The sequence below is a fragment of the Protopterus annectens genome, chromosome 2.part2, assembly GCF_019279795.1.
Source record: "Protopterus annectens isolate FY-2018-M chromosome 2.part2, PAN1.0, whole genome shotgun sequence".
Classification (NCBI taxonomy): domain Eukaryota; kingdom Metazoa; phylum Chordata; order Ceratodontiformes; family Protopteridae; genus Protopterus; species Protopterus annectens.
In genome coordinates this window covers 1,106,513,692-1,106,537,495 of record NC_056730.1, presented here as the reverse complement: position 1 = coordinate 1,106,537,495, position 23,804 = coordinate 1,106,513,692, and the positions used below count along the sequence as shown (strand labels likewise).

General features: G+C 41.8%; 1 long non-coding RNA gene across 1 annotated transcript in view; it reads left to right on the top strand.

Moving 5' to 3' along the window:
* LOC122795895 overlaps positions 1-23,804 on the top strand; it is a 567,664-nt gene that overhangs the window by 189,488 nt on the left and 354,372 nt on the right. The gene's annotated exons all lie outside the window — the stretch shown is intronic.

The window sequence follows — 23,804 nt, the reverse complement described above, 5'->3', positions numbered from 1 at the left end:
AAAAGGAAGGGCCTTTGGGGGCCAATTTTCCGGGGGGAATTCCCCAAGGGGTTTTTTAAAAAACCCAGGTGAAAGGGGCCGGTTCCCCCTTTTTTTTTTTGGCGGGGGGGGGCCCCAAAAAGGGGGGGTAAAATTTCCCCAAAGGGGCGGGGCCCCCCAAAAATTTTACGGGAAAAAAATCCCCCTTTGAATGACACCAGTGTTTAAGCCAATTGTTAAAGCTGATCATCTTATCTCTGTATTGTGGCATCATTCTTGGTGAAGGTAGGATACTGCTCAAGGTCAGGTCATACCTGCCTGGGCTACATAATCCGAGAGCTCCTCAATGTCTCTTTTCATGTAGTCCAGGAGGTGCGTCTCAGGTCGTTTACACCAGCGTGGACAATGACTGAGTCATATTTGTACCTGCTGTTGAGAGACCTGAGTGCTTGCGTTATGTGGCGGATTCTGGCCCGACAGGCAGCTTACTGTGACCTTCTCCTTACTCAGTCTGGTGAGCGGGACATCAGTGTGTCTGACTATGGAGTCACCAATGACTAGTGTGTCTGGCATTGTGTTTGGCCTTAAGGGCTGTGACTGTTTGACACTCTGACTGTGAGGTCTATGTGTTGCGGTGTTGTGTTCTGAGGTGGTGGTTGTTTGGGTGTCTGCTTTGGTGGCCTCTGCTGTTTTGGTAGATTTTTGATCAGAGCCTCCAGTATGTCTTTGTGTGTTTATGTGTATGATTTGAGGTTGTAATGGTACTATGTGAGACTGGGTCTATAGTGTGTGTGGTAACCTTCTCCTCCTGACTGGTCTTGCCAGTCCTATGTTGAGAGAGCTCAGCCTCCAGTTTGGCCGTATAGTTGCATCTCTCGCATGTATTTGTGTTTTGTGGGAGGAGGAAAGGGTTGTCTGTGTACATGAGGCAATTGAAACATTGCCTCAATATTCCCAGGTTCACCAGCTGAGCAGGAGAGGACACTAGCAACTGATCCCTCGACATGCTAGAAGGGTAGACGAAAAACTTTAAAAAGATTCCGGGGACGGGTGACCGAGAAATGGGGGGTTGCCTTTTTGGGGTACTATCTATGACAAGAGTGCCGTATCAAGGTAATAAGTACTGTAGGAGCTTTCAGCCACCAGGACCACTTCTCTCTTTTCCCTTGTGCTTCTGATGGGTTAAGGCATGAAAAACTGATTTAATGACGTCGGCTGCCTTGCTTTATAGCAATGACGACCTGACATCAGACTAGAGGCGACAGCAGGATAGCATCTGCAGTCAGGATTACCCACCCTCCTTCCCCTCTGTGGTACTCCTAGGGTATTTACCCTCCTAATAGCTAGCTGGGGGGGGAGTCTCTTATGGTGTATTTGTTTGTATATATGTACATACATGCTTATTTTTTGTGTTTGCCTTCTACTATTTTGGAAACATTGGCATTTATCCAAAATTTAGCTTTCCAAGAGGGCAATTGGCATCTGGGGCAAGAAACACTGAGGAAAATGGCGTCGGCTGATGTCATCTCTGCTGGTCTTCCGGTATAAAGGTCGGGTGAAGTGCGGCATCGCCCGAAGCCGGACCCAGACTTTGGGATCCCGACAAGGGCTGCCTGACGACAGGACAACCCATTTGTTATGACTGCAGATGCTATCCTGTTCGGACATCTACATTTATGGTAGGTACAAAACTGTACTTTGTGTACACCTATCATAAATGTAGATGTTCGAGTGTATTCACTGTTGCAGTCTTGGTTATCTTCCCCTAGGTGGACATAAGCTTCCCAAGGTGGCTTTCAGCCACCAGGACCACTTCTCTCTTTTCCCTTGTGCTTCTGATGGGTTAAGGCATGAAAAACTGATTTAATGACGTCGGCTGCCTTGCTTTATAGCAATGACGACCTGACATCAGACTAGAGGCGACAGCAGCCAGCACACAAAAACATTGACTCTGGTGTTTGGGCCGGCTGAGGGCTACCACAGCAGGGATAAACCCACAGGTGATAACTGCAACAGTGAATACACTCCTACATTTATGGTAAATGTACACAACTGTACTTTATAATGGTCTCTCTTGCACACTAACATTATAGTGCTTTTGGAGTGGAGATGCTTAACACTGTAATGAGTAAAAAGAAAACTCTAATGTACACATTGTTAGCAGTACAATGCTTTTGCGCACGTATAAAGACCTATTCTGAAATGTTATTTTGAGGAGCTGTGACAAAATACATTGCAATTTAACCCAAGGATTTACACCCTCCCACTATAAGCAAGGACTTCTTCATTTCTCTCCCCCTTTTCTTTAGGTCTGTATCAGAATGTCTGAGGGAGGGAGAGCTGCACTAGAAAAATATTTTTAAAAATGCATATGTGTAACACATGGACACTTTGTGCATTTTGCACATGCATGTTTTATATTTATATGCATGCATATATTAGCATTATATGTAACATAAATGTAAGTCAGTAATGCCAACCAGGGTGGGCATTATAGGTGAATTACAGCCTGCCCAAGGATGTTGCCCTTCATACTCCTGAAAGGTCTGTTGTATCTCTAATGCCCATCTTTTAAGGCTTTATTCAACTTGGAAAATGCCACTGTGTATTTTAAAGGATGTTTTACTTCTTAGTGCATTTTAATGGAATATTTCATATATAATATTTCTAGAAGTTGCTACATAATAGTGAGTATGTATATCTGATTGCAGATCTGTATAAGTATATGTATCTATTTGTGAGGGTGTGTCCTCACACTTGTATGCTTTTGTGTACACTAATTCCAGAAGGCAGCATTTGACATTGTCATACATTTTGAGTGGATCTGTCTCATTTCATTTTTTGCATTTTTGTTCAGCAGAACATCAGTATTAGGTATCCTTGCTGTACTTCAGTAACTGTAGTTGTGACATGGAGTAGGGAGAGGGAGCTGTGATTTAATATGCACTTTATTGGAATGGAGAAGTGAGACGTAGTTTATAATTCTGAAAAGTAACTTTTGATAGTGTAGTAGTACTTTGTCTTGTCCGGAACTGTCAGAATCTGCTGTGCATTTTATTGCATGGAAAATATAGGTTAACTAAATGCGTTCTCAGCTAAGTGCTGGAACTGAATTGTGCAATGACATGGTTGGGGGAGGTCCTAGTTAAGCTGCAGTATTTGTGTATTACGCTTCATAGTTTCAGAGAAGTAATTGTGGCGTTTAACTTTTTGACAGCTGTCAAAGGAACCGTCAAACTAGTATTTTAGAGACTTGCCAATTACATCTAAGCATTCAGGATGGTAGATTTCGAAAAAAAAAAAGTTAATGTAGGCTGGATATAATGCTTTGGAGGGAATGATTGTGGCCCACCGACCACGTATTGGAAATGCCAGTGTCAGAAAGTGCTCTTGCTAAAGTTAAACATCTTGGTCACTAACAAGTGCAGCCAGGTAGTCTCTGTAAAAGTAGTTGTAAATGTTTGAATATTTTCTTGCCCTGTTGTACACAACTGATTCTTTTGAAATTACATTGTTGGCTTACAGGCAGTGAAAAGGAAGAGCCCGTATGGACAAGAAGGGCCCATGTGCCAAGAATGATATATTCTTAGATTCTCTTTTAAAATCATCTGAATAGTGTAGCAGTTTGGATGGCTAAGCCTTTAATGGGACAGTGTTTTTCAGTGGTTGGTAACTTGGAGGATAGTCGTGGCATTTACTGTTCAGTAGTAATTGGTATTGCCCAAGTTGAATTTCATAATGTAGTTAATATTTGAAACACAATTCAGAAGTCATGATGCTGTAGGAAGACAAAATAAAGCCCATTTTCTTTCCTTTTACAAGGCCACTGTGCTGTTTTTTCTCTAAGGTCTATTTTTATGTGTCCATGATGTTACAAGAAAGTTCATGTTAGGAGGTGTAGAACGTAAGTGAAAAATCAATGTTTAAATATAGAAGAATTGGTCTGAAGTTCTGAATGGTAGTCCTGTGGAGGGCACAAGCAACTACAAGATGATGAGTGCATGTGCCCTTTAAATATCCTCCTTTTCAGGTACTAATAGTCTCTTATTGGAGTTTGGTGCATGCTTTCTTTGTGTGGTTTTCCGTATAGAGTGATCCTGCAGGGTTTCTGTGCTCTGGGCTTTTTCTGAAGTATTGTGGAACAGAAAGCTAAAGCAAGCTTTGAAAATGGTGAACAAATTTCTTGTGTTTTCAGGCCTGCTTGGTTTGCATCTCTTGCCAAGCAGATGTGTGTTTTTTTATTAAGGAAAGACACAGACTCTGCTGTCTTATGAGGGGCACCGTAGATAGACAGTTGAGTTTTGTGCTGTTCTTTTTTTCCTGCCTGAATAACATAGTTGTAATGCAGCATTTTGGTTACAGCAATTGAACAAAAGAGCCATTATTTGAGCTTGAAGGGAATTGTCAGCTTACTTACATTGTTGACAGTATATATTAAACCATCATACAGTGCATTGAATTAATAGAAGCAGAGTCTGCCCCTAACATTAATCTTATCAAGGCTAGATCTCTAGCAATGAGTTGTAATGCTGTACAGTTGTAAAAAGGAGCCCTCTTTCTTAATGTTTTTGCAAAAGTAATGAAAACTCAGGTTTGCCGTTTCTTTGATACAGTTCATGTATTACAAATGCAAGAAGTCCTTTACGAAGTTAAACAATGAAGTAGTGTTTTAAAGTGAATTCTGTTACATTCCTTTGAAGACTTTAATATACTATCCAGGAAAGTCAAGGTTGTGCATTTTTCACAAAAAAAAAAAAGAAGAAAAAAAAAGTTAAACCATGTTCTTTCTCTGCTAGTGGAATTGCTGAACAGCATAATGCACTTGTGGTGATTTTCATGGAGTCCCTTTTGAATTAGGTTGTGTAATAGCACAATATACATTATATGTAATGTGCGTGTGCTTTAATCAGATCTTGGATTATTTTCCAGATAAGACTTTGTAATTTGAGAGAATGTCTGTCTGTGGGAAGCCTAACAAGTCTCTCTCGCTTTTAACACTTAGGTGAAGCTGCATTGTTTTGCCTGTGGGAGTGATAAGTAACTCATTGTGGGCACCCAAACGTTTAGTCTATATATTTGCTACCCACTTGTTATACAGCTGAGGCACCTGGTTGAAAATTAACTTACATTAATGTCACCAACTGTGCTTTAGTTGGGTTATAAAACATGTACAAAACACTGCTGTTTTGGAAAATCTTTGTGTAGCACATTTTGATTTCACTTATTTTATGGCGGCAGGGTAGGTTATAACTTGCTTTCTATGTAGCAGCAGAAGTGGTACCTTAAACAATAACATTTTTATATAGTTGGAAATGAGATGCGCTGGAGGTACCCCACTGTGTGTATGTTGGTGTAAGTGCAAACATTGTGCTTGTATAAGGCACTGATGATCCAGGCTTACGAATGGGCCGCAGATCCAGAGTTTTTCAGAGGTGGGGAAAATATTTAGCATTAGAAGGAGAACTGCCATTTTCAGGAGGCTAGCTAGCAAGGAGGCTGATTTGTGATCTTGTACAACCACTTGCAAGAAATGCCCATTTATGGTATGCGCAGCATTGAATGTAGTATGAACTGGTCTGGAGCACACTGATGAGATGTAATGATTCCTCCACTTGAGCCCAAAGTCAGTTAACAAAAAAAAACCTAGAGCATTCTGAAGATGTGGTTGTGTTAATTGCCTTTTTGTTTACATGTACCATGATCTGGAGCTGTCCCTTTGATGGTTTTGGGGAAAGATTGACTAATTTTTAAGGCTGTGTTCACCAATAGAAAAATCCTCTTTGTTAGATAATGAGGGTTTGCTTAGTACTGCGAGTCATTAAGTGGGTGGAAGAGAATGGTGGAACTGTGACGAGGCGTGATGTCATCAAAAGATAAGTTAAGGAGAAGTGCAATTTCAGTACTTATTTGTATGATTTATTGAGTAATGCATGCAAGGTTCTGCATGAATATCTTTCTGATTAGCTAATTGAATATGCCAGCAAGAATACATCGCTTTATAACTCCTGCCTGAATTTGCATTGATGAAATTTGAGCTAAAGGAGTCCTCTCACAATAAAGTATGGTTTAATGTAGAGCACTTAAAATGGGTTCAGAGGTCACACCTCAATAAATTACTGGAAGTCTGAGTCCCTTTAATAGACTAATCAAATTGTGAATATTTACTGTATCATAAATGAGAAGTAAACAAAATGCATGTCAATAAGAGCAACCAGGAACAAGCCAAGATGTCCACAAACTGAAAACCAAGACAGAAGAGAAAAAATAAAAAGATGTATCAGCGTAATGAGAACCTTTAAAATGGAAACTGAATTTGAAGTAGATGGTGTCTCCAGTAAGAAGTAATAACTACATTTAATCTGTCTAAAGAACTGGAAAGAGGCCCCTCAATCCACCAGTAAACATTGAGGTATCGAGGCTGCCGTACCTACCAGAAGTAAGCCCAGATCCAACACCAAAAACAAACCCCACTGGCGGAATCCTTACCTTAAGCGGGTAAATAAGAAAGGAAAAAAGTCATGGCCAAAATCAGAAAGAGCAACTCTGACGAGCTGTCTGATTCAGCTAAACAAAGGTCTAATGAAGTCCAACAAGGCCAATTATGAGTTCAAGATAGCCTCCCAGGCTAAGGACAATCACAAGGCCTTCTTCACTATGTCAGGAACTTTAAAGGTAATAGCAGTGTGCGGAAATGGCACAATCTTCACTGACCACGGTGGCTTAGCAAATCTACTAGCTGATAAATTTCTCTCTAAATTCACCACCATTACCTCCCATTGAAATCCCTTCTAGCATATCCCCCGTAGCTGTCAATAGGGAGCAGGTCCTGGAGGCAGTCACTAAGGCCAAAAACCCTGCTTCATTGGGCCCCAACAATATCCCAGATTGCCTCATAAATAGCCTAAAACATGACCTAGCAGGACCACTTGGGACTCGCTTCAACTACAGCCTCAAAACAGGTTACATGTCAGGTGAATGGATGGCCGCAATTGTCATACCTCTTATAGGATCATGAGATCACAGGAAGTTACTAGGCTATTCGCCCTGAGGCCCTTACAAGCCTAGCCAAGAATTTAGCCCACGTTCCAACAAGTCAGCACCCGATGCCACTGTCCAGCAGGGACACTGGGAATCATGTGAGTGTATTTTCTGTCCCCCATCCAGTTATCCAGGTTGCACTTAAAAAGGGTTAATGAGGTACTCGGCCTGATGTGGAGAAGGGAATCTATTCCACAAAAGGGGGAGTCTCTGGGACACAAATCTGTCCCGTCAGCAAGTCCTATTGACGTCACAGTCCTGGTTGAGGTTGTGTGCAGGTTACTCGAGTAGAGCTTGATTTGTGAATATGCAGCAGTCCCATCAAGGCATGGTCTGAGATTGCATTGTATGCCAGACAGAGGTCACCTCTGAGGAGTCTGTATAAGGCTGAATAGAGGGACAGAACCTTTAGCCTATCTGTGTAGGGTAGATGTTTGAGGCCTTGGATTCTCCTGGTGAGGAACCTCTGTGGTCTCTGCAGCTGCTGCATGTGCTTTGTGTGGTACCTGCCGAAAGGGGCACTGTACTCACTAATGGGTCTTATAAGGGAAGAATACAGGGATGTTATGAACTCTCTGTCCCTGGATGAGATCCCCTTACTAATGAGATGGGCCATGCAGAAAGCTTTCTGTACAGTGGAGGCAATATGGTGGTCAATATTCAGTTTGCTGTCAACCTGGGTGCCCAAGTCCCTCATGACTGACTGTGTGTTTAGCACCTTGTTGTTAATGTGATAATTTGTGGGGGTGTCATTCTCCCCAAAGGGGATGGTGATGCATGTTTTGGCATTCAGTCTAAGGCCACTTTTCCGGCACCAGTCATTTGAGAGCACAACTCTTTGTAGTGCATAGAATTTTATATACTCCATCTACTACAGCTTGTTACAAAAAACATGGAATTGTTTACTGACTTTGAAAGCCAGTAAACATTTGCCAAGTGTTGTTGTTTAGATGGCAAGTAAAGGAAAAAAAATCAGTTTTTAATTTAATAAGTTATTTACAGACTGAAGTGTGTAAACTTAAGTATGTATAGGAAAAAAGATATTCAGTGACTGAGGGAAGGATCGTCCCTTTCCTTGTACCACCCTATAACAGTTTTTAGGGTGTATGTAACATTTTGATGCACACTTTGAAAGCGCCGCTATGTTCAGGTCTTGCTGTTCAGAAGCGTATAACATATTTTGCTTTTTTCCAGTTTTGGAGCATAGTCATGGCGCTCTATGCATTACATAAAATTATGTATTGGATATAAATTGTATATAACTATATTGTTATATGTTGTAAAATCTATAAAAAGGTATACCAGTGCTGTAATAAGCAATCCGCTTCACTCATCTTTTATGTACCAAGGTCAAAGTTTTAATTAAAGTTTTGCAGTATTGTTTAATATGGGCAATCTGAGTATTTACAGGTGGTATTTATTTTGAAAGTACTGTAAATTATTTGTGTTCTATTTCCTTTGCCTCGCTCTGGAATACAATTCTGTTAGACCTGCTGTTGAACATTTTATTAATGCTGTAAATTATTTTGGGTGCACAGTACGTTCTGTCATGAAATGGTGATTAGGTTGCATATGCCAAGGAAATCATCATTTTTGCTGCTGAGAGGGTTAAAGTGGTAACAGTGAAAATTGTGTCTGTGCTGACACAGCACAGAGAGACCAGTCAGACAATCGTTCCTCCTGGCAGCTGGATTCTTAACAACATTCCAAAGGGCAACAAAGAAAACATTTGGAATGTGGAATTCCTGCGATTACAGAATACTGTTGAATGTGAAGGCTTTGCTCTGAAATAGTTTACCATTACTGTAATTTTCATATTGTAGACTTTATTATGCATAAGAAGCATGCTTTCTGTATTATGTTTGTCTTACAGTATACGTAATTTCACTCATAATTAAATTTGAGTAAATGATTTTTGTTTAATGTTAAAAGTATGTACACATATTTTTAGATAATGCTGTACATTTCACTTCAGTCCTGTAAATATAAATAAGTCAAGTATTAGACAGATGTTCATCGTGTTTCACTGTTGCAGTCATTACACTTGGGTTATCCTGCTGGCAGGCTACCCGCAGTCGGCCAGAGTTCCAAAGTCTAGGTCCGGCGTCAGTTGCTGTCGCCTCTTCACTGACGTTAGTGCACCAGGGGTATAAAAGATGCAACAGACGCCATTTTCTTCAGTCCTTCTTGCCGCGCAGTACCCGAAGCAAAAGCAGTTCGCAAGTGCTGGTCGGCCGACTCCTGCGATTTCCGAAATTGAGTTTCAGAACCGAAGTCTTCAATAAAGCGAAGTACCCCGTTGGGGAAACTTTTTCTTGTTCCAGACCGATGTCAGTAAAAGTTAATAATTGTATTTCTTGTGGGAAGCAAATACCTCATAAGGACTTTCACTCTTACTGTATTCCTTGCCTAGGCCCTGACCACGACGTTACTAGTTATCTGTTTTGTGCTAGATTCAACAAGCACACTATAAAACGTTGGTTTGATTTTGCTTTACATTATTTTGGCCGAAGGTTAATTACATAATACCGTCAGAACAACCAACGACCAGAATTTATAAAAAACGCAAAGACAAAGAAAAGTACAGGCATCAGATTTCCAAAACTGACGACGAAGCCTCTTCTAGGCCAATCACCGGTTCGCCGGTTCTCAGTGAGGTGCTTTCGCATCCCCTGACACCCACTACCTCAGAGCCACAGGCCGCATCTGACAGCCACGTGGAGACACCGAGGCCTGTGGAAACTCAAGGTATTGGGCCTGCGGAAACTATTCCCTCAGATGGGTCCAGAGCTGCTGAGCATCCATCGGCTTCTGAGGGTGTTTCCAGACCTTCACAGCTTACTATTAAGTCCACTACAGCAGCCAAGGCAAAGTCAAAAACATCATTAAAGACAAGGAAACAAGTACAGCATTCTCCTGCGCAGTCATCCATGCCAAATAAACAGATGCTTAAAATGGCCGAAGACCTAATTACTTTAATCAGGGGTTCCCATCCCCCTCCTGACAAAAGGCCTAGGCAAGACACTGACTATGATTCCTCTGACCAGGTTTCTATTTCCTCCGATTCCTCTTCTGATCAGGGATATTCTCTTCCTCCCTATGAGGACCCTGATGCAGAAGAGGCTATACCTTCAGCCTCTCCGCCTGAGGATTATTCTTTTGGGGAAACCCTGCACACCATGAGGGAGCATTTCCATTGGGAGAGCCAGGATTATTCATAATCCAAGAAAAGGCTCAGAGACTTTCTTTTATTGCCTCAGCACAGGCCCCTGGCTATTCCCACTGTACTTGATAATTGTTGATGAGGTTTTCTCTGAATCCAGTCTGTCTCCTGATTCTTTACCCCCTGCACCAGTCAAGCCAGACAGGTACTACAGGGTCCCTGATTCTCATAAATTTCTTTACAAAAACCCAGCTGCAGATCCAGAAACAATTTCTCAGGGTCCTAAAGGGGTTAAGGCTTCCACTGCTAAAAATCCTATCCCCTCTGATAGGGATTCCAGAGCTCTGGATAGATGGGGGAAAAAAGTTTACACTTCTGCTACTTTAGCTGTAAGGGCTTTAAATTGCCAGTTTCACATGCTTAAATATCAACAGTACCTCATGTCCTTGTTAAAACAGAAAATGGTTTCAAACTCAAAGTCCTGACAGTAAGGAAATGCAGGATTTATTGCATGCAGCTGAACAAGTGGGAAAGCATACTCTACAATGTGGTTTTGATTCATTAGAGGCTTCTTGCAGAGCCGCAGTTACAGGCTCTGTTATTCGAAGGCATGCTTGGTTGAAAGAACAAAGTTTACCTGAACATGTTAAAGTAAAATTATTGGATGCTCCACTACAGCATGATACTTTGTGTGGTGTTAAGCCAGAAGAGGTGTTAAAGAAAATGGAGGATAAAGCAAAATCAATGCAGACAGTAAAGGATTTCTTACAGGTTCAACCACCTAGGTTTAGCAGAAACTGGCCTTCAAAAAATTGGTCCTTTCCGGTGTCAGACAGACCACAAAGAGGCAGATACAGATGCCCAAGAGGCAGATCTCAGCCCCAAGGCTCCTATAGACCTAAACAATGGGGTGCTTCAGCCCCCAAAGGAGGAGAAGACAAATCACGACCTTATAGGAAACTGTCCCAATGACTTCCCTCTACAGATGCCAAGCACTTGCCTTTTGGCAGCACCCCTAGGGTGAAAGCTAGCACTTTTCTCAAAAAATTGGCACATAATCACCCAGGACAAATAGTTACTGAATATTGTTTCTCAGGGTTACAGGTTCCACTTTCACACGCTTCCAAAATCAAAAGGTATGCCGGACCTGCCACAAAACCAATGGGCAGAGGCACAAAAACAAATTGCTGCTCTCATGGACATGGGAGCTATTCAAAGAGTACCACAGCAAGAACAGGGGCAAGGATTTTACTCAAGACTTTTCTTAGTACCCAGAAAGGACAAAGCCTGGAGACCAATACTGGACTTGTCAATCCTAAATACTTTCCTGGATGTTCCAAAATTCAAAATGTTAACACTACAGCAACTTCTACCCATGCTGGACAAGAAAGCTTGACTTTGGACCTCAAGGAGGCATACCTGCATGTCCCAATCAGACAATCTTGCAGAAGATACCTCAGATTCATAGCAGGCTCAATGCATTACCAATTCTCTGCACTGCCCTTTGGCTTATCTACTGCGCCCAGGGTCTTCACAAAATGCCTGGCACCAGTAATTGCATTTTGCAGACAAAAAGGAACTCAAATATATCCCTGCTTGGACGGCTGCCTTATTTAAGCAGAGAGCAAGGACATTCTTCTAAAGCATCTGGCATTTGTAAAAAGATTACTAATTTGCCTAGGGTACACAGTAAACGAAAAGAAATCAAAACTAGTGCCCTCTCAAGAGATAATATTCCTGGGTGCAAGCTTAAATGTAACTGCCCAGATGGCTTATCTCACGCCAGACAAGCAAAGGCAACTGACTCATTACTTTCAAATGATGGCAACAAAGACCCAGCTCCCTGCAAGAAAAATTCTGCAGGCCCTGGGCTTCATGGCGTCCTGCATTCTACTAATTCCATATGCAAGACTGCATATGAGGAAACTACAATGGTATCTAAAAAGTGTTTGGACTCAACATTGCCACAGCCTGGAGACAATCATAACTTTAATTCCCTGCCTACAACAGGAGTTCGATGGTGGTCCCAGGCCTGTCACCACAACAACGGACAGCCTTTCACCTTACCCACAGCCAGGCAGACGATAACAACGGATGCATCGGATTATGCCTGGGGGGCACATAGCCCAAGGAACAAATGCATCTTCACATCAATCAAAAAGAGATGCTAGCTGTACAGAATGCCCTGACAGCTTTCAAGGACCTACTACATCCAGGACAACTACTAATAAAGATGGACAATGCCACAGTTATGTGGTACATAAACAAGCAAGGGGGCACACATTCCTACCCCCTATGCAGGCAAGCCATGACTTTGTGGAACACAGCACTGACCTATCAAGTAGATCTGCAGGCACAATTCCTGCCAGGAACAAAAAATACACTGGCAGACGAGCTAAGCAGAAATCTCATGGATCCTCACGAATGGAAACTAAATCCATAGGTGCTCAGCATGATGATAAAGAAATGGGGACGCCCAGACATGGATCTTTTTGCCTCCCCTCACAATTGCCAACTACAGAAATTCTGCACAAGAACTTATCACTCTCAAGCATGGAAAGTGGATGCTCTATCATTCAGTTGGAAAACCCTGACAGTTTATGCCTTCCCTCCAATGCCTCTTCTTACCAAGGTGCTCCTAAACGTCGGACAAGAGAGGCCAAAAATTATCCTGATTGCCCCAGACTGGCCACACCAGCACTGGTACCCAATCCTAAAGAGCTAGTCTCAAGGCCCAGCCTGGCCTTTACCTCAAATTCCTCATCTTCTGACTCAACAAAACAATCAGATTCTGCACAGTCAACTCAGAACCTTAAATCTGGCAGCATGGCAGATAATGTAGCCACTCAGACTGCGCCTCTCTCTAAAGCTGTTATGGATGTCATTTTAGAAGCCAGGAGGCCCAGCACTAGGAAATCTTATGCAGAAAAATGGAAGAGATTCTGTGCTTGGAACCAGGCACAAGGGCTGGAACCACTTGTTCCAAATATACCTCAGATTTTACAATACCTAACTTAGATGCTGGACAAAGGCCTATCTTTCTCATCAATTAAGATCCATGCCTCTGCCATTTCAGCTCATTACAATACAGAACCTCTTATTTTTTCACATCCTCTACTAAGACAGTATCTCAGAGGGGCAAAAAACATAAGACCCCCAAGGAGAGCACCAATACCAACTTGGTATCTCAATTTTGTTTTAGAAAAGCTCACACTGCCTCCTTTTGAACCAGCCAGCACAGCTGATATAAAATTCTTATCATGGAAAACTGCTCTACTCCTAGCAATAACTTCAGCAAGAAGAGTCTCAGAGTTACAGGCATTAATGGCTGTGGAACCTTTCATCATTTTTCACCAGGACAGGGTTTCTCTTAGGACAAACCCAACATTCATGCCAAAAGTGGTTTCCAATGTGGCTCTGAACCAAACCATTCATTTACCAACTTTCTACCCAAACCCCCAGAAAAAAGGGGAGAGACTTCTGCACGCTTTGGATATACACAGACAGCTACGATTCTACTTGGACAAAACAAAAGCTTTCAGAAAAACTGAGCAACTGTTTGTAGCCTATGCTGCAGGATCACAAGGAAAGCCTATCACAAAGCAGACAGTTTCAAAATGGATAGGACACTGCATTCGCTTCTGTTATGCACAACATGGCAAATCAGTGCCTAAGTGCATTAGGCCACATTCTACCAGAGCAGCAGCCACTTCAGCAGCCTTTCTCAGAGGAGTACCAACCAAAGACATTTTAGAAGTTGCAACCTGGAGTTCAGTGCACACTTTCACCATGCACTACCACTTACCTCTCTACTCTAAATCCAGAGCAGGCTTTGCCACTGCAGTTCTGCAGGGCCTGATAGCCTCTCCAAATCCAATTTAGACCCAGTTGCCCAACCTCAGCTTTGGGATGCAACCCAAGTGTAATGACTGCAACAGTGAAACACGAACATAGTACAGTTGTATACCTACCATAAATGTAGATGTTTGAGTGTATTCACTGTTGCAGTCCAGGTTACTCACCCACCATCCCCCTTTTTCTTTGCTGGGATTTCTCTGTACTTCTCAACTCTATACAACCTATGTGGTGTATTTGCTTGTAGATGAAGGATATGTTTATATTAGTACATGCATGCTTTTTGGCATAATTTTATTCTTTTCAGCCTTCCTATCTGGGGGCACCTGACATCTGGGGCAAGAAAAACTGAAGAAAATGGCGTCTGTTGCATCTTTTATACCCCTGGCGCACTGACGTCAGGGAAGAGGTGACAGCAACCGACGCCGGACCTAGACTTTGGAACTCTGGCTGACTGCGGGTAGCCTGTCAGCAGGATAACCCAAGTGTAATGACTGCAATAGTGAATACACTCAACATCTACATTTATGGTAAGTACACAACTGTACTTTTCCAAGATTGTCTGTTTAGGCTCTTTCTTCCGCCAGGCATTAGTGCAGTAACAGTGGTGGTTTGTTTGTTTGTTTATATTTTGCAGCTGGCCGGGGTAGATCACTGCCCGACATGGACCTTTTTCATGTTCTGCCCAGGAGTCCAGTGCGGTTAACTGACTTGCTCAGTCACACATTCAGCAAGTAGATGCTGGAGTACAAGATATCCATTAACAGATTTTTATATTTTATTCATACATACTCAAGTGCACACTGTGTATTTTATATTATATGTATGTGTGTGCATGTGTGCTTCTGTATGTATAGTGCTTTAAATCAGTTGCCACACCGCTTCATTAGCACCTGTATATTTTATCCATCCCTCCAACCTGTGTTGCAGAATGCCATATTGGTATTGGGTGTTACTTTGAGAAACTTTCAATGGTAGACGTACAATTTCTTTACTTTATTTTTGTTGCCATCTTGTACTACTCCTTTTGGGATGCCTATGACTATTCATGGATCTGTTATTAAAAATGTTATTTCAAGAAATTGGAGAATTGTTGAAGGTAATCATGACTTAGTAAAAAGTGTGGGTATTAAACCCAGTTTTGTGTATAGGAATGATTTTAATTTAAAATGTTTGTTGGAAAAAGGCAGGGATTCATTTATTGCTGACAGCATTGGTACTGGTAAATCACATGGCATGCATAAATGTTATACATCCAGTATGTGCAGGTATATTTCTGTAGGGCCTTTTATAGATTTACCATATTTGCCCTACAACATACAGGTCACTTTTCTTGTAAAAGCCTTGGAGTTATTTATATTGCGATTTGAAGCATTTGCTCAAAATTTTATGTTGGTATGACCACTAGGCTCCTATATGTCAGGATTAGGGAACATGTCAACAGTGTTAAAAATAAAGACCGCAAGAATGCTTTGTATAGACACAGCACTGACTGCAGTAATTTTAAAACATTTTTATTTTATGTCTTGGAACAGGGACATTTAAGCCGAAGTGGGGGAAACATTAAAAACTACCTTGAACAGAGAGAAACCAGCTGGCAAATAAAGCTAAGGGCTGACATATTTATTTTATTTTACATTTGTAGACTGGGCTATTCTAGCTGGATACATGTCCAGTTTCAGTAGAGACCCAGGGAGAAAAGCTCCACTATAAGTACAAGTAACAAGAGGTGCAGTACTTGTTTAGACAAGAAAAACAAGATTTTACATAAGTGTAGAACTAAATATACTTTACAATCATTAACAAGCTATTGTTCCAAGTATTTCTAAGGTAGAGACATGATTCTACAGTAGAGAGCTTGCAAGTAAGTTTAGGCTCTGCAGCAGATTCAAGGAAGGGCAATGTTAGTAGTGACTTTAGTAGGCTGAACAGCAAATACCAGTGACGTACTAATGTTATTTACAAGTATTTACAAGCTATAGGTCCTAATATCTCTAAGTTAGAGACAAGTTTATACAGCAGAGAGCTTGCCAAGCACATTTTGGCTCGGCAGCAGATTCAAGGAAAGGCAAAGTTAGTAGTAACTTTAGTAGGTTGAACAATACAAATTCTCAGAGGTTAATAAGTGGTATACAAAAAGGCAGTTAAAAGAGTGGTAGACATACAAATGAGGGAGGGAGATTCTATTCAGGATTTGTGCAAGGGCATAGCTAGTGAGTTTGAAGATATTCTTTAAGTTGCTTTTTGAATAGTAATGTAGAGGAGAGAGATGACAGTTTAGTGGGAAGTAGGTTCCATGTTTTCCCTACAGTATTAGAGAACAGTGTGTCCCCAGCCTTGTTTTTGGATGTATGTCTAGTTACTAGTAATCTATTAGCTGAGCGAAGGATTGTGAGATTTTTGTAGGGGGTGGTAAGACTAGTTAGTGTTGGAGTATTACTAGGATGATAAAGGATTGTGTGTGTGATAAGAAGTCGTTGAAATATTAGTTGATTCTGGAGTTCTAGCCATCCTAGTAGTTTTAGATTATGACAGTGGTGGGCTCTATATGAGGAGTTGGTGGCAAATCTAGCTATGTTGTTATAAGTGGCTGCCAGTTTGTTGAGGTTGCTTTTAGAGAGATTAGTATAAATGGGAGAGGCGTAGAAGAGGGTAGAGATGAGATGGGTGTGGGCAATTGTTCTAGCTTTAGGGGTAAGGTAGGGTTTAATTCTGTAAAGGGTGCGTAGCTTTCTGTTAACTGATTTTATGGTGGTATTGATGTGAGTCGAAGGTAAGGTTATGGTCTATTGTTACACCTAAGCGTTTGGTGGTAGGTTCAGGAGTTATAACAGTACCATTATTAGATGTCACTGTGAGGTTAATTTGTGAGGACTTTAGTGTAGGATTGAAGAGCAATAATTTAGTTTTTTGGCGTTCAGGAGAAGGTAGCGCTGTAGGAACCAGCCTTCCACTTTATGGAGTACATTCTGGGTAAGGGATTGGAGCTCTGGTAAGGAAGTAGTAGAGCAAATTAATGTTGAATCGTCTGCATATTGTATGCAGGTTGCTTAAGGAATGTTTAGATGTAGATCATTAATAAAGATAGAGAATAGGAGAGGGCCCAAAATAGAACTCTGAGGAACACCAAGGGTAACAGGAAGGTGTGAGGAAAGTTCATTGCCCCAGAGCACAGCTTGTTGTCTATTTTCTAGGTAGGAATAAACCAGTGTAGTGCCTGCGTATCAAGTGAGAGGGATTTAAGAATATCCAAAAGAAGCTGATGGTTCAACATATCGAAGGCTTTTGAGAGGTAAATAAAGAGTGCAGAAGATAGGGTGTTACGATTTTTGTTGATGCAGTCAGAAAAGGATAGGAGGGCACTAGTTGTGCTGTGGATTGGCCTAAAGCCATGCTAACAGCTGGCAAGTAAGTTGTTGTGGAGAATGTGGTTGAGAAGCTGTTGGTGGATGCATTTTTCCATTATTTTTGCTAGTGGAGAGAGTGGGACTATTGGGCGAAACTTTGAGAGTTCACTAGAGTCACCACCTTTATGAAGGGGCATTATATAGGAGATTTTCCAAATGCGAAGGGCTTGTTCCTTCGGTAATAGTTCTGTTTTGAGTATGGAAATGGGATAGGCTATGACTTTTGCTGATTTCTGCAGATTTTCAGCTGGAAGGAGGTCTGCTGAAGGAGTGCATGGTTTAAGTTTTTGGAGGAGGGTGCAAATGAGGGATGTAGGTACATGTTGTAAATTAAATGAGGGAGATAAGTTAGTTATAGTGGGTGACAGACTTGTGGTAACAGGGGGTAAAGAATTGGCTAGGGATTGATGGTATCAGTAAAGAAGGTATTGAAGGCGTCTGCAATAAGCTTAGGATTGTCACGGGTGGAACCTGATGGGATTGGTGTTTTGGAGCGACCTGGGTGTAAGAGCCTGTTTATACCTGACAAGAACTTTTGTGGTTTGTGCTGGCGGGTCTGTTGGAGTTGAAAGTTTTTTTTGTCATGAAGCACAGATGTTTTGGTAGCGTTTCTGAACTGTCTAAAGTTTAGTTGGTCTGCCCGATTTCTCGTGGTTCTCCATTTGGCCCAAATCTTATTTCTTAATGTGATTTTTTTGTCTAGTTTCATTTGTAAGCCATGGAGCAGTTTTTGTGCTGTTTCTGGTAGAGCGAATAGGAGCATGGTAGTAGTCTAAGATTTGCAGGAATTTGGTGTTGAAGTATAACACTGCTTCCTCAAGTTGTAAGTATTTTAGAAGAGACCAGTCACATGCTTTAAGTTCAGTTTGGAAGTTTTCAAGATTAAATGATTTATTATATCGAGTAGTTCTAAACAAGCTAGAGTTAGGAATGGTGATCTTTTGTCTATGTACAAAGGTTAGTGAATGGTCACTAATGTCATCCAGAAGGATACCTGCTTTGTATGAGGAGGGATGATTGTTAACAAAGATCCATCCTAAGGTGCTTTCTTTGGTATTAGGTTTATGGATTCTAGTGGGGGAGGTAATTAGTTGGGAAAAGCCATATAGGTTTATATGGGTTGTTGGGTTATGTGAACTACAGGTGTTCCAGTCAATATTAAAATCGCCCTGTACTATAGTTTCTTGGGGTAGGTAAGTGGAGAGTCACTAGGCTATCGGCCCTAGGGCCTATACAAGCCTAGCCATAACAATTCCCTGGATATTTCTTCCCACAATATTTACTTCCCTGGACCCCTGTCTAGTAGGGCGACTGACGTGATCCCGGGGTGAATTTCCTATCTCCCGTCCAATCGTCAAGGTTCCTTTTGAAGAGGGCCAAGGAGGCGCTTTGCTTGACATGTATGGCCAGTCTGTTCCAGAGTATGGGGAGTCTCTGGGTCAGGAACCTATTCCTCTAGCATGTTTTGTTCATTGTGATGACAAGGTTTAGATCCCTGGAGCGTGTGGCTCTGAGGGATTGGGATTTCTTTAAGTGGAGCATGTCCAACAGCTCAGGGTTTGATATGGCCTTGTATGTTAAGCAGAGATAGTCTCTGAGTAGACGCTATGCCACAGAGTATAGCTGGAGTTTTTTTAGACTGTCAGTATAGGGCATCTGCTTTAGGCCTGTGATTCTTTTAGTGAGGTATTTCTGAGGCCTTTCCAGCTGTTGCAGATGTCTTGTTAGGTGCATACCAAACTGGGCATTGTTCTCTATAATGGGTCTAATGAGGGATGAGTACAGTGGGACAATGACCTCCTTTTATTCTGGATGAAAAGCCCTTAGTGATGAGGTGTGCCACATAGGATTTCCTGACTGTTGTGGCGATGTGGTTATCAAAGGTGAGACCACTGTTCACCTGTGTCCCTTAGTCTCTCATTACACTTTCGGTATTCAGTGTACTGCCGTCTGTTTGGTAATTCATGGGTACGTGTTTTTTCCCAAAGGGGATAACTATACTTTTCTTGGCAATAAGCTTGTGCCCATGGCTCTGGCACCAAGCATCCATTTCTGTAAGGCCCTTTTGTAGAATATCCACATCATTTGGGGATTCAGTAATGGCTCCCAGTTTGCAGTCATCTGCGAACTTTGTTAGCCAGATTCCCTTAGTGTTGGCCTGTACTTCAGAGAAGTAGATGCCAAACAAGAGCGGTCCCATGACTGAACCCTGAGGTACTCTACTTGTCTGGAGCTGGATTTGGAGTCTGCTACTTTTACAGTCTGGGTTCTGTCAGTACGCCAGTTGGCAACCCATCGAGTGACATAGGGATTTATGCCCAGCGTAGTACGTTTATCTATGATTCCAGAGTGGAGGATGGTGTTGAAGGCCTCTGTGAGGTCCATATAGGCTGTGTGGACCGCCTTACCCTTGTCCACAGCTCTGGAGACTGATTCGAAGAAGCCAATCCGGTTCAGGAGACAAGATCGGCCCTTCATGAACCCAAACAGGGTGGAGTCCAGTGTTTGAAGGTTGCCAATGTCTTTGTTTATAAGTTCCATGATAATGCGTTTCATGCCCTTGCAGATCAGGCTTGTCAGACTGATGGGACAGTAGTTCCCGGGATCCAAGGTGGATCCCCCCTTGTAGAGTGGGATAACTATAGCTGTGCGCCACTCAGTGGGCATGAAGCCTGAGGTGAGACTATGATTAAACATGACACTTAGATGAGGTGCCATTTCATTTTGTAGTTCATAGCCCGGGATATCATCTGGTCCCAAGGATGCTGTATTCTTAGCTTTGGAGAGTGCGGTTTCTACCTGTGTGGCTGTGATTACCGGAATTTGGCAATCTTTTGGTATTGAGATTGGCCCTTTAGGGGGTGAGAGGGGGGTAAAGTTGGCACTAAATCGATCTGCTAGGGTATTGGCAATTTCCTTGGGATCAGTATATTTAATGCCATTCTGTTGTAGCTCAGAGCATGAGCATTGCCATTTAGATTCTTGACACAGCTATAGAATGCCTTGTGGTTGTCTTCGGAATCTTTGGCAATTTTATTTTCGTAACTAGCTTTGGAGCATTTTATGAGGGATCTCAGCTTCTTACTGAGGCTGGTAAGGGAGTTTTTTACATTCTGTGATTTTCCTCTTTTTCTGCAACAGTTTCTTTCTTCTGTTGTTTAGTTTATGGCAGGAGACCACCAGATTGGCTTCCTGTGTTTGGAGGAGAGCGTCTTGGTTCTATTTGGGATGGCACGATTCATGCATGAGTGGATATGCTCATACAGTGCCTTAGTGTAGGATTCAGCAGTCGAAACTTTAGCTCCCATCTGCATGGGTGTCATGAAGTTTGTCACTTCTGACATGAGTAGCATAAAGTTGGCTTTGGAGAAGTTTTTTACAGAGGTTTCCTTACTGGGGGATGCGGATGGGATGTGGATGTCAAGGGTGATTTGCTTATGGTCAGACCTGACTAATGAGGGGGTGACCACTGGTGTGGAGCATCTTGTCTCCCATGTTACTAATGACCAGGTCTAGGATATTGGAGCCCCTGGTGGGACAATGGATTAGTTGATCCAGGGCGTTGGAATTTATGAATTCCAAGATCTGTTGGGAAAAGGTGTTGGTACCTGAGTAGTTTTCCCAGTTAATGGCAGGGTAGTTGAAATCACCCAGTATTAGGGTGTTTGGTTGTATCTTAATATATTCCAGTATGTTTAGAAAGGTGTAGTGAGAATCTTGGGGCATGGTGGGGGATCTGTAGCAAGCTACAGTTTGAATTGTCGTCTTACCTAGTGTTAGTTACACCTGGAGAATTTCAGATGCATTGTGTTGGGCAGCCAGCCTGGAGGTGTGAATATCCTTGGTGAATATGGACACTCCTCCATCTTTAGTGCTTCATTCTTAGTTTGGTGGCCGAAAAGTGTGGTAAGAGTTGTAGCCTGGTATTGCAGGGGTGCTCTCTGGAGCCTTGAACCAGGTCTCAGTTACTGTACAGATATTGATGGTCTTAATTATTTAGGAGTGCTTCTAGAGAGTGCATTTTGAGGTTTAGACTTTTAGCATTGAGTAGCATTACCTTCAGATTTTGCATGCTTGTTTCTGTTACGGTGGTGGTTTTGTCCTTTGAACCTTGCCTAAAAAAGGCACTATAGGGGTGGCAAGAGCTTTAGCCAGTAACCTGAATCCCAGGTGTGACAGGTGCAGACCATCTCTGGCAAAGCATTGTGGTTTGACTCCAGTCTTATTAAAGACTATAGAGGATATTCAGAAAACTTTATATTTATTGCTAAGTGAACGTTCCCGTGTAGAATGTACTGCTTCTGGGTCTGAAGATGATGCTGATACTATCTTTGAGGTGAATACCAGAGGACAGCATATTTTTCCATCAAGAAAAAAGGAGCCAGTGGAAGAAAAGGCTGTAAAGGCAAACAAGACCAATTTTAACATGGCAGCAGTGTTAAATAATGGTGAGGATCCCTTTATTAATACAAAGAGCCTGGGTGATCCGGTTGACTTAACTGAATATAGAGAGCAGTGTAACATTTTGAACAAGTTGTTGAAAACATATAAAAGCACTGATATTGAAAACAAATATTTTCTTAAATGCATTGAATTAAGTATTATACCAAAGGGACTCTGTGTCCTAATGGTCTTACAGAAAAAGACACTTTTTTTTTCAACAAACTTAGACTTTTTCAATGAAACTGGCATTAATTTCCTTAAGTTACTTATTGAACGTAACAGCAACACTGTGAAAGATCTCAAGGAAGAGATCTTTAAGGTTGAACAAGCTGTAGAGACTAAGTTTCAGTTTGTCTTTTGTGAAACATTGGAGTATTTCTTAATGCTCCAAGACATTGAACAGCATGAGAATGTAGTCATTAAAAGAAAAAACAAATTAGATCGGATTTGATGGCGTATGAAGCCGATAATGCTTATTCTGTTTTTGTTTTGAACAAAAACAAGAATTCTTTGTTCAGTAGAAATGCACGAGTTTCCAAGCAGGTTCACCTTAAACGGTGCAGACCTATTAGGCCTGCCTCTTTTGCTGACGTTGTCAGGAGTGAATCAGCCCCAACAGCTTTTCCTCAACAGAAAAGGAACATGGAGGGTTTCATAGACTCTGTGAATACCATTGCTGATTCTCTAATGCCACAAGACGAGACAACAGCACCATCTGCTAACAACAGCGAAAACAACAAGGAACCTTGCGCAAAACCGAAAACTTTTTTAGTTTTCAGAAAGGAACAGAAAGAAGTGAAGGCAAAGCCCATGACAACACGCAAGAAGGGTCTGAAGGTGTCCGACTCATCAACGGACAATGAGTGAGGTGCAACACAAATATAAAAGACATTTTGAATTTGCCTAGCTTCAATTTAAATAGATACCCTATTGAATTGTTAAGGTTAGGCATTCATTTTGTACCTGCAGTGAAAGCGGGCATTAATAATGTCATTCTCGATTTGAAAAAGTACACTAGAAAGCTAAATTTGTGTCATCTGTTTAAAGATGTTAAATGTAGTGAAAGTATTTTAGTCAAGCCTTCTAGTTATAACCCTCTTAAAATATTCGAATCAGCCTGTGAAAATGAGCTGAGAGATGCTCTAAATGCTAATAAGGACCAAATGTTCAAGTTGCACAATAATTTGAATAGGCTACTCAGAACCACTATGATGGACTTGTGTAATAACAAATCTTTGTGTATAATGAAAAGTGATAAGGGAGGAATATTGGTTATTATGGACCAAGATGAGTTGTTCTTTCGGCTTTTCCTGGTTAGGGGTCACCACAGTGGAACTTCGATCCGCTAATGATTGGCAGTAGATTTTTTACAAGTGCCGAGGTGCCAGCTCGACGCCCAACCTTCAACGAAGGCACGCCCATTCTACGCATGTCTTTCGAACGCCACTCTACCGCAGGGAGGACATGCAGACTCCACACAGAAGGCGCTGCAGTTGAGAATCAAACGGGAGAACCTCTTGCTGTGAGGCAACAACGCTACCGCTGCACCACCATGGCTTATATGGACCAAGATGAGTATATTTTGAAAATTAAAGAGATGTTGGCTAATGAATGTGAATATAAAAAAGCATGTTTTACTGACATTTCTGGATGTTACATTTCCAATTTCTTATATGATAGCTTATTGGCTGGAGACTTAAGTGAAGTCATATAATGTCTGCCATATCGAGAATCCTAGGGTAGGTGTGATATTTGGCATACCCAAGACTCACAAGAGCCAGGTCGACCCCCCCCCCCCTTTTTAGACTTATTATTTCAGCCCCCAACTATATTACCGAAGGCTTTTCTATCATGGTTGGTTACTTTTTACAACCTGTTGTTCATTCTATGGAGTCTTTCCTTAAAGACTCCTGGAGCTT